Below are 19,455 nucleotides of genomic sequence, written 5' to 3'. Positions count from 1 at the left end.
ATTGAAATAAAGACACAATTCTTTATTGTTCTAAATTAAACCATACTTACCATCACACCCATTCCAGCTGAAGCCAACGATCTCCTGCAATAAAAGAAAAATAATAAACCAACCTCATCCTTACCTTTCCATGGTTCCCACGACAGCTTCAGCTCTGCTACATCGAGATGACTGGCTGGACCGCAGCAGAACGCTGCCATCCAGTCTGTCATCCCGCAGACACTGAGAAGCGCAGGCATGCTTGCGCTCCTCACTGTCTCGGTGTGACGGCATCCAGATGAGCCGAGGTCATGTCCAATGAACTCGGCTCACCTCATGCACGTCACTGACAGCGTGGGAAAATTCTCACGCTGAAGTGCTGAGTGCAGGAGAATTCTCCCACGCTGTCAGTGATGTGCATGAGGTGAGCTCATGTCCAATGAACTCAGCTCACCTCCTGCACGTCACTGACAGCGTGGGAAAATTCTCCTGCACTCAGCGCTTCAGCGTGAGAATTCTCCCGCTGAAGCGCTGAGTGCAGGAGAATTTTCCCACGCTGTCAGTGACGTGCATAAGGTGAGCTCATGTCCAATGAACTCAGCTCACCTCCTGCACGTCACTGACAGCGTGGGAAAATTCTCCTGCAATCAGCGCTTCAGCGTGAGAATTTTCCCACGCTGTCAGTGACGTGCATGAGGTGAGCCGAGTTCATTGGACATGAACTCGGCTCATCTGGATGTCGTCACAGAGAGACGCTGAGCAGCGCAAGGAAGCCTGCGCTTCTCAGTGTCTGCGGGATGACAGGCTGGATGGCAGCGTTCTGCTGCGGTCCAGCCTGTCATCTCGATGGAGCAGAGCTGAAGCTGTCGTGGGAACCATGGAAAGGTAAGGATGAGGTTGCTTTATTATTTTTCTTTTATTGCAGGAGATCGTTGGCTTCAGCTGGAATGGGCGTGACGGTAAGTATGGTTTAATTTAGAACAATAAAGGATTGTGTCTTTATTTCAATTAAAGGACTTTATTCTGGGTGTTTGTGTTTTTTTTAACTTTGACTATGGGGTTAGTAATGGGGGTGTCTTATAGACGCCTCTCCATTACTAACCTGGGCTTGATGTCTGCTGGCATTATAAGCTGACATCAACCCCAACCCTATTACCCCCTGCCACCGCACCAGGGCAGCGTGGAAGAGCGAGGCTAAGTGCCAGAATTGGCGCATCCTATGAATGCGCCATTTCTGGGGCGGCTGACGGCTGGTGTTTCTAGCCTGGGAGGGGGCCAATATTCATGGCTCCCTTCCTGGGCTATTAATATCAGCCCCCAGCTGTCTGCCTAGCCTTTGCTAGCTATTAAATTAGGGGGGACCCCACGTCATTTTTTTTGGGGGGTCCCCCATTTTAATAGCTAGTAAAGGCTATGTATTCAGCTGGGGGCTGATATTAGTAGCCTGGGAAGCTCCGTGGGTATTACCCCCTTCCCAGGCTTCAAACATCTGCCCCAGCCGTCTGCTTAACCTCCGCTAGAGCCTAAAATTAAGGGGAACCCCATGCCAATTTTTTTAATAATAAATCCTTTATTTTAATACTAAATGACAAGTACAGTAACCAACACTATCACTGTACTTCATATATATGTGACTGACATGTTTCTATCTATCTAATCTATGTGTGATGCTCTATCTTTCTGTTCTAAATTGTCGGGTACCGCTGCTGAATTGCCGGCCGGCTTTTTTAAAGAGACAGTGCATGAAAACACTATTATTTTTTTAAATAAATCCTTTACACTAAATGACAAGTACAGTAAGCAACACTGTCACTGTACTTATTATATATGTGACTGACATGTTTCTATCTATCTAATCTATGTGTGATGCTCTATTCTTTCTGTTCTAAATTGTCGGGTACAGATGCTGAATTGCCGGCCGGCTTTTTTAAAGAGACGGTGCATGAAAACACTAATATTTTTTTTAATAAATCCTTTACACTAAATGACAAGTGCAGTAACCAACACTGTCACTGTGCTTCTTATATGTGTGACTGACATGTTTCTATCTATCTAATCTATGTGTGATGCTCTATTACTTCTTGTCTAAATTGTCGGGTACCAGTGTATGCCGCTGCTGAATTTGCCGGCCGGCTTTTTTAAAGAGAGTGTCTTCTGAGCAGTTTGTCAGCTTTTGGACACCTTTGCAGGTGTTTTCTATGTGTTTCTATGTGTTTTTGTTTGCCTGCCATTGGTTTTAACGGTGTTCGACGGTGTTCTAAGGTGTTCGACGAACAGTTCGACGAACAGTTCCTCGAACATCCCGGTGTTCGACGAACCGAACCGAACCCGAACACTACGGGGGTGGCTCAACACTAGTCAGGACAACTAGGGTTAGCGTGAGGACAACTAGGGTTAGCGTCAGGACAACTAGGGTTAGCGTCAGGACAACTAGGGTTAGCGTCAGGACAACTCGTGTTAGCGTCAGGACAACTAGGGTTAGCATCAGGACAACTAGGGTTAGTGTCAGGACAACTAGGGTTAGCGTCAGGACAACTCGGGTTAGCGTCAGGACAACTCGGGTTAGCGTCAGGACAACTCGGGTTAACGTCAGGACAACTCGGGTTAGCGTCAGGTCAACTAGGGTTAGCGTCAGGACTACTCGGGTTAGCGTCAGGACAACTAGGGTTAGCGTCAGGACAACTAGGGCTAGCGTCAGGACAAGTAGGGTTAGCGTCAGGACAAGTAGGGTTAGCGTCAGGACAACTAGGGTTAGCGTCAGGACAAGTAGGGTTAGCGTCAGGACAACTAGGGTTAGCGTCAGGACAACTAGGGTTAGCATCAGGACAAGTAGGGTTAGCGTCAGGACAAGTAGGGTTAGCGTCAGGACAAGTAGGGTTAGCGTCAGGACAACTAGGGTTAGCGTCAGGACAACTAGGGTTAGCGTCAGGACAAGTAGGGTTAGCGTCAGGACAAGTAGGGTTAGCATCAGGACAACTAGGGTTAGCGTCAGGACAACTAGGGTTAGCGTCAGGACAACTAGGGTTCGCGTCAGGACAACTAGGGTTAGCGTCAGGACAACTAGGTTAGCGTCAGGACAACTAGCGTTATCGTCAGGACAACTAGGGTTAGCGTCAGGACAACTAGGGTTAGCGTCAGGACAACTAGGGTTAGCGTCAGGACAACTCGGGTTAGCATCAGGACAACTAGGGTTAGCGTCAGGACTACTCGGGTTAGCGTCAGGACAACTCGGGTTAGCGTCAGGACAACTCGGGTTAGCGTCAGGTCAACTCGGGTTAGCGTCAGGACAACTAGGGTTAGCGTCAGGACAACTAGGGTTAGCGTCAGGACAACTAGGGTTAGCGTCAGGACAACTAGGGTTATCGTCAGGACAACTAGGGTTAGCGTCAGGACAACAAGGGTTAGCGTCAGGACAAGTAGGGTTAGCGTCAGGACAACTAGGGTTAGCGTCAGGACAAGTAGGGTTAGCGTCAGGACAAGTAGGGTTAGCGTCAGGACAAGTAGGGATACCGTCAGGATAACTAGGGTTAGAGTCAGGACAACTAGGGTTAGCATCTGGACAAGTAGGGTTAGCGTCAGTACAACTAGGGTTAGCGTCAGGACAACTAGGGTTAGCGTCAGGACAAGTAGGGTTAGCGTCAGGACAACTAGGGTTAGCGTCAGGACAAGTAGGGTTAGCGTCACGACAACTAGGGTTAGCGTCAGGACACCTAGGGTTAGCGTCACGACAACTAGGGTTAGCGTCAGGACAACTAGGGTTAGCGTCACGACAACTAGGGTTAGCGTCACGACAACTAGGGTTAGCGCCAGGACAACTAGGGTTAGCATCAGGACAACTAGCGTTAGCGTCAGGACAACTAGGGTTAGCGTCAGGACAACTAGGGTTAGCGTCACGACAAATCGGGTTAGCGTCAGGACAACTAGGGTTAGCGTCAGGACAACTAGGGTTAGCGTCAGGACAACTCGGGTTAGCGTCAGGACAACTCGGGTTAGCGTCAGGACAACTCGGGTTAACGTCAGGACAACTCGGGTTAGCGTCAGGTCAACTAGGGTTAGCGTCAGGACAACTCGGGTTAGCGTCAGGACAACTAGGGTTAGCGTCAGGACTACTGGGGTTAGCGTCAGGACAACTAGGGTTAGCGTCAGGACAACTAGGGTTAGCGTCAGGACAAGTAGGGTTAGCGTCAGGACAAGTAGGGTTAGCGTCAGGACAAGTAGGGTTAGCGTCAGGACAAGTAGGGTTAGCGTCAGGACAACTAGGGTTAGCGTCAGGACAACTAGGGTTGGCATCAGGACAACTAGGGTTGGCGTCAGGACAACTAGGGTTAGCGTCAGGACAACTAGGGTTGGCGTCAGGACAACTAGGGTTGGCGTCAGGACAACTAGGGTAGGCGTCAGGACAACTAGGGTTAGCGTCAGGACAACTAGGGTTAGCGTCAGGACAACTAGGGTTAGCGTGAGGACAACTAGGGTTAGCGTGAGGACAACTAGGGTTAGCGTCAGGACAACTAGGGTTAGCGTCAGGACAACTCGTGTTAGCGTCAGGACAACTAGGGTTAGCATCAGGACAACTAGGGTTAGCGTCAGGACAACTAGGGTTAGCGTCAGGACAACTCGGGTTAGCGTCAGGACAACTCGGGTTAGCGTCAGGACAACTCGGGTTAACGTCAGGACAACTCGGGTTAGCGTCAGGTCAACTAGGGTTAGCGTCAGGACTACTCGGGTTAGCGTCAGGACAACTAGGGTTAGCGTCAGGACAACTAGGGATAGCATCAGGACAAGTAGGGTTAGCGTCAGGACAAGTAGGGTTAGCGTCAGGACAACTAGGGTTAGCGTCAGGACAAGTAGGGTTAGCGTCAGGACAACTAGGGTTAGCGTCAGGACAAGTAGGGTTAGCATCAGGACAAGTAGGGTTAGCGTCAGGACAAGTAGGGTTAGCGTCAGGACAAGTAGGGTTAGCGTCAGGACAAGTAGGGTTAGCGTCAGGACAACTAGGGTTAGCGTCAGGACAACTAGGGTTAGCGTCAGGACAACTAGGGTTAGCGTCAGGACAACTCGGGTTAGCGTCAGGACAACTCGGGTTAACGTCAGGACAACTCGGGTTAGCGTCAGGTCAACTAGGGTTAGCGTCAGGACAACTCGGGTTAGCGTCAGGACAAATCGGGTTAGCGTCAGGACAACTCGGGTTAGCGTCAGGACAACTAGGGTTAGCGTCAGGACTACTCGGGTTAGCGTCAGGACAACTAGGGTTAGCGTCAGGACAACTAGGGTTAGCGTCAGGACAAGTAGGGTTAGCGTCAGGACAAGTAGGGTTAGCGTCAGGACAAGTAGGGTTAGCGTCAGGACAACTAGGGTTAGCGTCAGGACAACTAGGGTTGGCATCAGGACAACTAGGGTTAGCGTCAGGACAACTAGGGTTAGCGTCAGGACAACTAGGGTTGGCGTCAGGACAACTAGGGTAGGCGTCAGGACAACTAGGGTTAGCGTCAGGACAACTAGGGTTAGCGTCAGGACAACTAGGGTTAGCGTGAGGACAACTAGGGTTAGCGTCAGGACAACTAGGGTTAGCGTCAGGACAACTAGGGTTAGCGTCAGGACAACTCGTGTTAGCGTCAGGACAACTAGGGTTAGCATCAGGACAACTAGGGTTAGCTTCAGGACAACTAGGGTTAGCGTCAGGACAACTCGGGTTAGCGTCAGGACAACTAGGGTTAGCGTCAGGACAACTAGGGTTAGCGTCAGGACAAGTAGGGTTAGCGTCAGGACAAGTAGGGTTAGCGTCAGGACAACTAGGGTTAGCGTCAGGACAAGTAGGGTTAGCGTCAGGACAACTAGGGTTAGCGTCAGGACAACTAGGGTTAGCATCAGGACAAGTAGGGTTAGCGTCAGGACAAGTAGGGTTAGCGTCAGGACAACTAGGGTTAGCGTCAGGACAACTAGGGTTAGCGTCAGGACAAGTAGGGTTAGCGTCAGGACAAGTAGGGTTAGCATCAGGACAACTAGGGTTAGCGTCAGGACAACTAGAGTTAGCGTCAGGACAACTAGGGTTAGCGTCAGGACAACTAGGGTTAGCGTCAGGACAACTAGGGTTAGCGTCAGGACAACTAGCGTTATCGTCAGGACAACTAGGGTTAGCGTCAGGACAACTAGGGTTAGCGTCAGGACAACTAGGGTTAGCGTCAGGACAACTCGGGTTAGCGTCAGGACAACTAGGGTTAGCGTCAGGACTACTCGGGTTATCGTCAGGACAACTAGGGTTAGCGTCAGGACAACTAGGGTTAGCGTCAGGACAACTAGGGTTAGCGTCAGGACAACTCGGGTTAGCGTCAGGACAACTAGGGTTAGCGTCAGGACTACTCGGGTTAGCGTCAGGACAACTCGGGTTAGCGTCAGGACAACTCGGGTTAGCGTCAGGACAACTCGGGTTAGCGTCAGGACAACTCGGGTTAGCGTCAGGTCAACTCGGGTTAGCGTCAGGACAACTAGGGTTAGCGTCAGGACAACTAGGGTTAGCGTCAGGACAACTAGGGTTAGCGTCAGGACAACTAGGGTTATCGTCAGGACAACTAGGGTTAGCGTCAGGACAACAAGGGTTAGCGTCAGGACAAGTAGGGTTAGCGTCAGGACAACTAGGGTTAGCGTCAGGACAAGTAGGGTTAGCGTCAGGACAAGTAGGGTTAGCGTCAGGACAAGTAGGGATACCGTCAGGATAACTAGGGTTAGAGTCAGGACAACTAGGGTTAGCATCTGGACAAGTAGGGTTAGCGTCAGTACAACTAGGGTTAGCGTCAGGACAACTAGGGTTAGCGTCAGGACAAGTAGGGTTAGCGTCAGGACAACTAGGGTTAGCGTCAGGACAAGTAGGGTTAGCGTCACGACAACTAGGGTTAGCGTCAGGACACCTAGGGTTAGCGTCACGACAACTAGGGTTAGCGTCAGGACAACTAGGGTTAGCGTCACGACAACTAGGGTTAGCGTCACGACAACTAGGGTTAGCGCCAGGACAACTAGGGTTAGCATCAGGACAACTAGCGTTAGCGTCAGGACAACTAGGGTTAGCGTCAGGACAACTAGGGTTAGCGTCACGACAAATCGGGTTAGCGTCAGGACAACTAGGGTTAGCGTCAGGACAACTAGGGTTAGCGTCAGGACAACTCGGGTTAGCGTCAGGACAACTCGGGTTAGCGTCAGGACAACTCGGGTTAACGTCAGGACAACTCGGGTTAGCGTCAGGTCAACTAGGGTTAGCGTCAGGACAACTCGGGTTAGCGTCAGGACAACTAGGGTTAGCGTCAGGACTACTGGGGTTAGCGTCAGGACAACTAGGGTTAGCGTCAGGACAACTAGGGTTAGCGTCAGGACAAGTAGGGTTAGCGTCAGGACAAGTAGGGTTAGCGTCAGGACAAGTAGGGTTAGCGTCAGGACAACTAGGGTTAGCGTCAGGACAACTAGGGTTGGCATCAGGACAACTAGGGTTGGCGTCAGGACAACTAGGGTTAGCGTCAGGACAACTAGGGTTGGCGTCAGGACAACTAGGGTTGGCGTCAGGACAACTAGGGTAGGCGTCAGGACAACTAGGGTTAGCGTCAGGACAACTAGGGTTAGCGTGAGGACAACTAGGGTTAGCGTGAGGACAACTAGGGTTAGCGTCAGGACAACTAGGGTTAGCGTCAGGACAACTCGTGTTAGCGTCAGGACAACTAGGGTTAGCATCAGGACAACTAGGGTTAGCGTCAGGACAACTAGGGTTAGCGTCAGGACAACTCGGGTTAGCGTCAGGACAACTCGGGTTAGCGTCAGGACAACTCGGGTTAACGTCAGGACAACTCGGGTTAGCGTCAGGTCAACTAGGGTTAGCGTCAGGACTACTCGGGTTAGCGTCAGGACAACTAGGGTTAGCGTCAGGACAACTAGGGATAGCATCAGGACAAGTAGGGTTAGCGTCAGGACAAGTAGGGTTAGCGTCAGGACAACTAGGGTTAGCGTCAGGACAAGTAGGGTTAGCGTCAGGACAACTAGGGTTAGCGTCAGGACAAGTAGGGTTAGCATCAGGACAAGTAGGGTTAGCGTCAGGACAAGTAGGGTTAGCGTCAGGACAAGTAGGGTTAGCGTCAGGACAAGTAGGGTTAGCGTCAGGACAACTAGGGTTAGCGTCAGGACAACTAGGGTTAGCGTCAGGACAACTAGGGTTAGCGTCAGGACAACTCGGGTTAGCGTCAGGACAACTCGGGTTAACGTCAGGACAACTCGGGTTAGCGTCAGGTCAACTAGGGTTAGCGTCAGGACAACTCGGGTTAGCGTCAGGACAAATCGGGTTAGCGTCAGGACAACTCGGGTTAGCGTCAGGACAACTAGGGTTAGCGTCAGGACTACTCGGGTTAGCGTCAGGACAACTAGGGTTAGCATCAGGACAACTAGGGTTAGCGTCAGGACAAGTAGGGTTAGCGTCAGGACAAGTAGGGTTAGCGTCAGGACAAGTAGGGTTAGCGTCAGGACAACTAGGGTTAGCGTCAGGACAACTAGGGTTGGCATCAGGACAACTAGGGTTAGCGTCAGGACAACTAGGGTTAGCGTCAGGACAACTAGGGTTGGCGTCAGGACAACTAGGGTAGGCGTCAGGACAACTAGGGTTAGCGTCAGGACAACTAGGGTTAGCGTCAGGACAACTAGGGTTAGCGTGAGGACAACTAGGGTTAGCGTCAGGACAACTAGGGTTAGCGTCAGGACAACTAGGGTTAGCGTCAGGACAACTCGTGTTAGCGTCAGGACAACTAGGGTTAGCATCAGGACAACTAGGGTTAGCTTCAGGACAACTAGGGTTAGCGTCAGGACAACTCGGGTTAGCGTCAGGACAACTAGGGTTAGCGTCAGGACAACTAGGGTTAGCGTCAGGACAAGTAGGGTTAGCGTCAGGACAAGTAGGGTTAGCGTCAGGACAACTAGGGTTAGCGTCAGGACAAGTAGGGTTAGCGTCAGGACAACTAGGGTTAGCGTCAGGACAACTAGGGTTAGCATCAGGACAAGTAGGGTTAGCGTCAGGACAAGTAGGGTTAGCGTCAGGACAACTAGGGTTAGCGTCAGGACAACTAGGGTTAGCGTCAGGACAAGTAGGGTTAGCGTCAGGACAAGTAGGGTTAGCATCAGGACAACTAGGGTTAGCGTCAGGACAACTAGAGTTAGCGTCAGGACAACTAGGGTTAGCGTCAGGACAACTAGGGTTAGCGTCAGGACAACTAGGGTTAGCGTCAGGACAACTAGCGTTATCGTCAGGACAACTAGGGTTAGCGTCAGGACAACTAGGGTTAGCGTCAGGACAACTAGGGTTAGCGTCAGGACAACTCGGGTTAGCGTCAGGACAACTAGGGTTAGCGTCAGGACTACTCGGGTTAGCGTCAGGACAACTCGGGTTAGCGTCAGGACAACTCGGGTTAGCGTCAGGTCAACTCGGGTTAGCGTCAGGACAACTAGGGTTAGCGTCAGGACAACTAGGGTTAGCGTCAGGACAACTAGGGTTATCGTCAGGACAACTAGGGTTAGCGTCAGGACAACAAGGGTTAGCGTCAGGACAAGTAGGGTTAGCGTCAGGACAACTAGGGTTAGCGTCAGGACAAGTAGGGTTAGCGTCAGGACAAGTAGGGTTAGCGTCAGGACAAGTAGGGATACCGTCAGGATAACTAGGGTTAGAGTCAGGACAACTAGGGTTAGCATCTGGACAAGTAGGGTTAGCGTCAGGACAACTAGGGTTAGCGTCAGGACAACTAGGGTTAGCGTCAGGACAAGTAGGGTTAGCGTCAGGACAACTAGGGTTAGCGTCAGGACAACTAGGGTTAGCGTCACGACAACTAGGGTTAGCGTCAGGACACCTAGGGTTAGCGTGACGACAACTAGGGTTAGCGTCAGGACAACTAGGGTTAGCGTCACGACAACTAGGGTTAGCGTCACGACAACTAGGGTTAGCGCCAGGACAACTAGGGTTAGCATCAGGACAACTAGCGTTAGCGTCAGGACAACTAGGGTTAGCGTCAGGACAACTAGGGTTAGCGTCACGACAACTAGGGTTAGCGTCAGGACAACTAGGGTTAGCGTCAGGACAACTAGGGTTAGCGTCACGACAAATCGGGTTAGCGTCAGGACAACTAGGGTTAGCGTCAGGACAACTAGGGTTAGCGTCAGGACAACTCGGGTTAGCGTCAGGACAACTCGGGTTAGCGTCAGGATAACTCGGGTTAACGTCAGGACAACTCGGGTTAGCGTCAGGTCAACTAGGGTTAGCGTCAGGACAACTCGGGTTAGCGTCAGGACAAATCGGGTTAGCGTCAGGACAACTCGGGTTAGCGTCAGGACAACTAGGGTTAGCGTCAGGACAAGTAGGGTTAGCGTCAGGACAAGTAGGGTTAGCATCAGGACAACTAGGGTTAGCGTCAGGACAACTAGAGTTAGCGTCAGGACAACTAGGGTTAGCGTCAGGACAACTAGGGTTAGCGTCAGGACAACTAGGGTTAGCGTCAGGACAACTAGCGTTATCGTCAGGACAACTAGGGTTAGCGTCAGGACAACTAGGGTTAGCGTCAGGACAACTAGGGTTAGCGTCAGGACAACTCGGGTTAGCGTCAGGACAACTAGGGTTAGCGTCAGGACTACTCGGGTTAGCGTCAGGACAACTCGGGTTAGCGTCAGGACAACTCGGGTTAGCGTCAGGTCAACTCGGGTTAGCGTCAGGACAACTAGGGTTAGCGTCAGGACAACTAGGGTTAGCGTCAGGACAACTAGGGTTATCGTCAGGACAACTAGGGTTAGCGTCAGGACAACAAGGGTTAGCGTCAGGACAAGTAGGGTTAGCGTCAGGACAACTAGGGTTAGCGTCAGGACAAGTAGGGTTAGCGTCAGGACAAGTAGGGTTAGCGTCAGGACAAGTAGGGATACCGTCAGGATAACTAGGGTTAGAGTCAGGACAACTAGGGTTAGCATCTGGACAAGTAGGGTTAGCGTCAGGACAACTAGGGTTAGCGTCAGGACAACTAGGGTTAGCGTCAGGACAAGTAGGGTTAGCGTCAGGACAACTAGGGTTAGCGTCAGGACAACTAGGGTTAGCGTCACGACAACTAGGGTTAGCGTCAGGACACCTAGGGTTAGCGTCACGACAACTAGGGTTAGCGTCAGGACAACTAGGGTTAGCGTCACGACAACTAGGGTTAGCGTCACGACAACTAGGGTTAGCGCCAGGACAACTAGGGTTAGCATCAGGACAACTAGCGTTAGCGTCAGGACAACTAGGGTTAGCGTCAGGACAACTAGGGTTAGCGTCACGACAACTAGGGTTAGCGTCAGGACAACTAGGGTTAGCGTCAGGACAACTAGGGTTAGCGTCACGACAAATCGGGTTAGCGTCAGGACAACTAGGGTTAGCGTCAGGACAACTAGGGTTAGCGTCAGGACAACTCGGGTTAGCGTCAGGACAACTCGGGTTAGCGTCAGGACAACTCGGGTTAGCGTCAGGACAACTCGGGTTAACGTCAGGACAACTCGGGTTAGCGTCAGGTCAACTAGGGTTAGCGTCAGGACAACTCGGGTTAGCGTCAGGACAAATCGGGTTAGCGTCAGGACAACTCGGGTTAGCGTCAGGACAACTAGGGTTAGCGTCAGGACTACTCGGGTTAGCGTCAGGACAACTAGGGTTAGCGTCAGGACAACTAGGGTTAGCGTCAGGACAAGTAGGGTTAGCGTCAGGACAAGTAGGGTTAGCGTCAGGACAAGTAGGGTTAGCGTCAGGACAACTAGGGTTAGCGTCAGGACAACTAGGGTTGGCATCAGGACAACTAGGGTTAGCGTCAGGACAACTAGGGTTAGCGTCAGGACAACTAGGGTTGGCGTCAGGACAACTAGGGTTGGCGTCAGGACAACTAGGGTAGGCGTCAGGACAACTAGGGTTAGCGTCAGGACAACTAGGGTTAGCGTCAGGACAACTAGGGTTAGTGTCACGACAACTAGGGTTAGCGTCAGGACAACTAGGGTTAGCGTCAGGACAACTAGGGTTAGCGTCACGACAACTCGGGTTAGCGTCAGGACAACTAGGGTTAGCGTCAGGACAAGTAGGGTTAGCGTCAGGACAACTAGGGTTAGCGTCAGGACAACTAGGGTTAGCGTCACGACAACTAGGGTTAGCGTCAGGACACCTAGGGTTAGCGTCACGACAACTAGGGTTAGCGTCAGGACAACTAGGGTTAGCGTCACGACAACTAGGGTTAGCGTCACGACAACTAGGGTTAGCGTCACCACAACTAGGGTTAGCGCCAGGACAACTAGGGTTAGCATCAGGACAACTAGCGTTAGCGTCAGGACAACAAGGGTTAGCGTCAGGACAACTAGGGTTAGCGTCACGACAACTAGGGTTAGCGTCAGGACAACTAGGGTTAGCGTCAGGACAACTAGGGTTAGCGTCACGACAAATCGGGTTAGCGTCAGGACAACTAGGGTTAGCGTCAGGACAACTAGGGTTAGCGTCAGTACAACTCGGGTTAGCGTCAGGACAACTCGGGTTAGCGTCAGGACAACTCGGGTTAACGTCAGGACAACTCGGGTTAGCGTCAGGTCAACTAGGGTTAGCGTCAGGACAACTCGGGTTAGCGTCAGGACAAATCGGGTTAGCGTCAGGACAACTCGGGTTAGCGTCAGGACAACTAGGGTTAGCGTCAGGACTACTCGGGTTAGCGTCAGGACAACTAGGGTTAGCGTCAGGACAACTAGGGTTAGCGTCAGGACAAGTAGGGTTAGCGTCAGGACAAGTAGGGTTAGCGTCAGGACAAGTAGGGTTAGCGTCAGGACAACTAGGGTTAGCGTCAGGACAACTAGGGTTAGCATCAGGACAACTAGGGTTAGCGTCACGACAACTAGGGTTAGCGTCACGACAACTAGGGTTAGCGCCAGGACAACTAGGGTTAGCGTCAGGACAACTAGCGTTAGCGTCAGGACAACTAGCGTTAGCGTCAGGACAACTAGGGTTAGCGTCAGGACAACTAGGGTTAGCGTCACGACAACTAGGGTTAGCGTCAGGACAACTAGGGTTAGCGTCAGGACAACTAGGGTTAGCGTCACGACAAATCGGGTTAGCGTCAGGACAACTAGGGTTAGCGTCAGGACAACTCGGGTTAGCGTCAGGACAACTCGGGTTAGCGTCAGGACAACTCGGGTTAACGTCAGGACAACTCGGGTTAGCGTCAGGTCAACTAGGGTTAGCGTCAGGACAACTCGGGTTAGCGTCAGGACAAATCGGGTTAGCGTCAGGACAACTCGGGTTAGCGTCAGGACAACTAGGGTTAGCGTCAGGACAACTAGGGTTAGCGTCAGGACTACTCGGGTTAGCGTCAGGACAACTAGGGTTAGCGTCAGGACAACTAGGGTTAGCGTCAGGACAAGTAGGGTTAGCGTGAGGATAAGTAGGGTTAGCGTCAGGACAACTAGGGTTAGCGTCAGGACAAGTAGGGTTAGCGTCAGGACATCTAGGGTTAGCGTCATAACAACTAGGGTTAGCATCAGGACAAGTAGGTTTAGCGTCAGGACAAGTAGGGTTAGCGTCAGGACAAGTAGGGTTAGCGTCAGGACAACTAGGGTTAGCGTCAGGAAAACTAGGGTTAGCGTCAGGACTAGTAGGGTTAGCGTCAGGACAAGTAGGGTTAGCATCAGGACAACTAGGGTTAGCGTCAGGACAACTAGGGTTAGCGTCAGGACAACTAGGGTTAGCGTCAGGACAACTAGGGTTAGCGTCAGGACAACTAGGGTTATCGTCAGGACAACTAGGGTTAGCGTCAGGACAACTAGGGTTAGCGTCAGGACAACTCGGGTTAGCGTCAGGACAACTAGGGTTAGCGTCAGGACTACTAGGGTTAGCGTCAGGACAACTCGGGTTAGCGTCAGGACAACTCGGGTTAGCGTCAGGACAACTCGGGTTAGCGTCAGGTCAACTCGGGTTAGCGTCAGGACAACTAGGGTTAGCGTCAGGACAACTAGGGTTAGCGTCAGGACAACTAGGGTTATCGTCAGGACAACTAGGGTTAGCGTCAGGACAACTAGGGTTAGCGTCACGACAACTAGGGTTAGCGTCAGGACAACTAGGGTTAGCGTCAGGACAACTAGGGTTAGCGTCACGACAAATCGGGTTAGCGTCAGGACAACTAGGGTTAGCGTCAGGACAACTAGGGTTAGCGTCAGGACAACTCGGGTTAGCGTCAGGACAACTCGGGTTAGCGTCAGGACAACTCGGGTTAACGTCAGGACAACTCGGGTTAGCGTCAGGTCAACTAGGGTTAGCGTCAGGACAACTCGGGTTAGCGTCAGGACAAATCGGGTTAGCGTCAGGACAACTCGGGTTAGCGTCAGGACAACTAGGGTTAGCGTCAGGACTACTCGGGTTAGCGTCAGGACAACTAGGGTTAGCGTCAGGACAACTAGGGTTAGCGTCAGGACAAGTAGGGTTAGCGTGAGGACAAGTAGGGTTAGCGTCAGGACAACTAGGGTTAGCGTCAGGACAAGTAGGGTTAGCGTCAGGACATCTAGGGTTATCGTCAAGACAACTAGGGTTAGCATCAGGACAAGTAGGTTTAGCGTCAGGACAAGTAGGGTTAGCGTCAGGACAAGTAGGGTTAGCGTCAGGACAACTAGGGTTAGCGTCAGGAAAACTAGGGTTAGCGTCAGGACTAGTAGGGTTAGCGTCAGGACAAGTAGGGTTAGCATCAGGACAACTAGGGTTAGCGTCAGGACAACTAGGGTTAGCGTCAGGACAACTAGGGTTAGCGTCAGGACAACTAGGGTTAGCGTCAGGACAACTAGGGTTATCGTCAGGACAACTAGGGTTAGCGTCAGGACAACTAGGGTTAGCGTCAGGACAACTCGGGTTAGCGTCAGGACAACTAGGGTTAGCGTCAGGACTACTAGGGTTAGCGTCAGGACAACTCGGGTTAGCGTCAGGACAACTCGGGTTAGCGTCAGGACAACTCGGGTTAGCGTCAGGTCAACTCGGGTTAGCGTCAGGACAACTAGGGTTAGCGTCAGGACAACTAGGGTTAGCGTCAGGACAACTAGGGTTATCGTCAGGACAACTAGGGTTAGCGTCAGGACAACTAGGGTTAGCGTCAGGACAAGTAGGGTTAGCGTCAGGACAACTAGGGTTAGCGTCAGGACAAGTAGGGTTAGCGTCAGGACAAGTAGGGTTAGCGTCAGGACAAGTAGGGATACCGTCAGGATAACTAGGGTTAGAGTCAGGACAACTAGGGTTAGCATCTGGACAAGTAGGGTTAGCGTCAGGACAACTAGGGTTAGCGTCAGGACAAGTAGGGTTAGCGTCAGGACAAGTAGGGTTAGCGTCAGGACAAGTAGGGTTAGCGTCAGGACAAGTAGGGTTAGCGTCAGGACAACTAGGGTTAGCGTCAGGACAACTAGGGTTGGCATCAGGACAACTAGGGTTAGAGTCAGGACAACTAGGGTTAGCGTCAGGACAACTAGGGTTGGCGTCAGGACAACTAGGGTTGGCGTCAGGACAACTAGGGTAGGCGTCAGGACAACTAGGGTTAGCGTCAGGACAACTAGGGTTAGCGTCAGGACAACTAGGGTTAGCGTGAGGACAACTAGGGTTAGCGTCAGGACAACTAGGGTTAGCGTCAGGACAACTAGGGTTAGCGTCAGGACAACTCGTGTTAGCGTCAGGACAACTAGGGTTAGCATCAGGACAACTAGGGTTAGTGTCAGGACAACTAGGGTTAGCGTCTGGACAACTCGGGTTAGCGTCAGGACAACTCGGGTTAGCGTCAGGACAACTCGGGTTAACGTCAGGACAACTCGGGTTAGCGTCAGGTCAACTAGGGTTAGCGTCAGGACTACTCGGGTTAGCGTCAGGACAACTAGGTTTAGCGTCAGGACAACTAGGGTTAGCGTCAGGACAAGTAGGGTTAGCGTCAGGACAAGTAGGGTTAGCGTCAGGACAACTAGGGTTAGCGTCAGGACAAGTAGGGTTAGCGTCAGGACAACTAGGGTTAGCGTCAGGACAACTAGGGTTAGCATCAGGACAAGTAGGGTTAGCGTCAGGACAAGTAGGGTTAGCGTCAGGACAAGTAGGGTTAGCGTCAGGACAACTAGGGTTAGCGTCAGGACAACTAGGGTTAGCGTCAGGACAAGTAGGGTTAGCGTCAGGACAAGTAGGGTTAGCATCAGGACAACTAGGGTTAGCGTCAGGACAACTAGGGTTAGCGTCAGGACAACTAGGGTTAGCGTCAGGACAACTAGGGTTAGCGTCAGGACAACTAGCGTTATCGTCAGGACAACTAGGGTTAGCGTCAGGACAACTAGGGTTAGCGTCAGGACAACTAGGGTTAGCGTCAGGACAACTCGGGTTAGCGTCAGGACAACTAGGGTTAGCGTCAGAACTACTCGGGTTAGCGTCAGGACAACTCGGGTTAGCGTCAGGACAACTCGGGTTAGCGTCAGGTCAACTCGGGTTAGCGTCAGGACAACTAGGGTTAGCGTCAGGACAACTAGGGTTAGCGTCAGGACAACTAGGGTTAGCGTCAGGACAACTAGGGTTATCGTCAGGACAACTAGGGTTAGCGTCAGGACAACAAGGGTTAGCGTCAGGACAAGTAGGGTTAGCGTCAGGACAACTAGGGTTAGCGTCAGGACAAGTAGGGTTAGCGTCAGGACAAGTAGGGTTAGCGTCAGGACAAGTAGGGATACCGTCAGGATAACTAGGGTTAGAGTCAGGACAACTAGGGTTAGCGTCTGGACAAGTAGGGTTAACGTCAGGACAACTAGGGTTAGCGTCAGGACAACTAGGGTTAGCGTCAGGACAAGTAGGGTTAGCGTCAGGACAACTAGGGTTAGCGTCAGGACAACTAAGGTTAGCGTCACGACAACTAGGGTTAGCATCAGGACACCTAGGGTTAGCGTCACGACAACTAGGGTTAGCGTCAGGACAACTAGGGTTAGCGTCACGACAACTAGGGTTAGCGTCACCACAACTAGGGTTAGCGCCAGGACAACTAGGGTTAGCATCAGGACAACTAGCGTTAGCGTCAGGACAACTAGGGTTAGCGTCAGGACAACTAGGGTTAGCGTCACGACAACTAGGGTTAGCGTCAGGACAACTAGGGTTAGCGTCAGGACAACTAGGGTTAGCGTCACGACAAATCGGGTTAGCGTCAGGACAACTAGGGTTAGCGTCAGGACAACTAGGGTTAGCGTCAGGACAACTCGGGTTAGCGTCAGGACAACTCGGGTTAGCGTCAGGACAACTCGGGTTAACGTCAGGACAACTCGGGTTAGCGTCAGGTCAACTAGGGTTAGCGTCAGGACAACTCGGGTTAGCGTCAGGACAAATCGGGTTAGCGTCAGGACAACTCGGGTTAGCGTCAGGACAACTAGGGTTAGCGTCAGGACTACTCGGGTTAGCGTCAGGACAACTAGGGTTAGCGTCAGGACAACTAGGGTTAGCGTCAGGACAAGTAGGGTTAGCGTCAGGACAAGTAGGGTTAGCGTCAGGACAAGTAGGGTTAGCGTCAGGACAACTAGGGTTAGCGTCAGGACAACTAGGGTTAGCATCAGGACAACTAGGGTTAGCGTCACGACAACTAGGGTTAGCGTCACGACAACTAGGGTTAGCGCCAGGACAACTAGGGTTAGCGTCAGGACAACTAGCGTTAGCGTCAGGACAACTAGGGTTAGCGTCAGGACAACTAGGGTTAGCCTCACGACAACTAGGGTTAGCGTCAGGACAACTAGGGTTAGCGTCAGGACAACTAGGGTTAGCGTCACGACAAATCGGGTTAGCGTCAGGACAACTAGGGTTAGCGTCAGGACAACTAGGGTTAGCGTCAGGACAACTCGGGTTAGCGTCAGGACAACTCGGGTTAGCGTCAGGACAACTCGGGTTAACGTCAGGACAACTCGGGTTAGCGTCAGGTCAACTAGGGTTAGTGTCAGGACAACTCGGGTTAGCGTCAGGACAAATCGGGTTAGCGTCAGGACAACTCGGGTTAGCGTCAGGACAACTAGGGTTAGCGTCAGGACTACTCGGGTTAGCGTCAGGACAACTAGGGTTAGCGTCAGGACAACTAGGGTTAGCGTCAGGACAAGTAGGGTTAGCGTCAGGACAAGTAGGGTTAGCGTCAGGACAACTAGGGTTAGCGTCAGGACAAGTAGGGTTAGCGTCAGGACAACTAGGGTTAGCGTCAAGACAACTAGGGTTAGCATCAAGACAAGTAGGGTTAGCGTCAGGACAAGTAGGTTTAGCGTCAGGACAAGTAGGGTTAGCGTCAGGACAACTAGGGTTAGCGTCAGGACAACTAGGGTTAGCGTCAGGACTAGTAGGGTTAGCGTCAGGACAAGTAGGGTTAGCATCAGGACAACTAGGGTTAGCATCAGGACAACTAGGGTTAGCGTCAGGACAACTAGGGTTAGCGTCAGGACAACTAGGGTTATCGTCAGGACAACTAGGGTTAGCGTCAGGACAACTAGGGTTAGCGTCAGGACAACTCGGGTTAGCGTCAGGACAACTAGGGTTAGCGTCAGGACTACTAGGGTTAGCGTCAGGACAACTCGGGTTAGCGTCAGGACAACTCGGGTTAGCGTCAGGACAACTCGGGTTAGCGTCAGGTCAACTCGGGTTAGCGTCAGGACAACTAGGGTTAGCGTCAGGACAACTAGGGTTAGCGTCAGGACAACTAGGGTTATCGTCAGGACAACTAGGGTTAGCGTCAGGACAACTAGGGTTAGCGTCAGGACAAGTAGGGTTAGCGTCAGGACAACTAGGGTTAGCATCAGGACAAGTAGGGTTAGCGTCAGGACAAGTAGGGTTAGCGTCAGGACAAGTAGGGATACCGTCAGGATAACTAGGGTTAGAGTCAGGACAACTAGGGTTAGCATCTGGACAAGTAGGGTTAGCGTCAGGACAACTAGGGTTAGCGTCAGGACAACTAGGGTTAGCGTCAGGACAAGTAGGGTTAGCGTCAGGACAACTAGGGTTAGCGTCAGGACAACTAGGGTTAGCGTCACGACAACTAGGGTTAGCGTCAGGACACCTAGGGTTAGCGTCACGACAACTAGGGTTAGCGTCAGGACAACTAGGGTTAGCGTCACGACAACTAGGGTTAGCGTCACGACAACTAGGGTTAGCGCCAGGACAACTAGGGTTAGCGTCAGGACAACTAGCGTTAGCGTCAGGACAACTAGGGTTAGCGTCAGGACAACTAGGGTTAGCGTCACGACAACTAGGGTTAGCGTCAGGACAACTAGGGTTAGCGTCAGGACAACTAGGGTTAGCGTCACGACAAATCGGGTTAGCGTCAGGACAACTAGGGTTAGCGTCAGGACAACTAGGGTTAGCGTCAGGACAACTCGGGTTAGCGTCAGGACAACTCGGGTTAGCGTCAGGACAACTCGGGTTAACGTCAGGACAACTCGGGTTAGCGTCAGGTCAACTAGGGTTAGCGTCAG

This window comes from Phyllobates terribilis, unplaced genomic scaffold (assembly GCF_046119375.1).
Source record: "Phyllobates terribilis strain yellow unplaced genomic scaffold, ASM4611937v1 Scaffold_9__5_contigs__length_417890890, whole genome shotgun sequence".
Lineage (NCBI taxonomy): Eukaryota > Metazoa > Chordata > Amphibia > Anura > Dendrobatidae > Phyllobates > Phyllobates terribilis.
Note: the sequence above shows the minus strand (reverse complement) of the source record.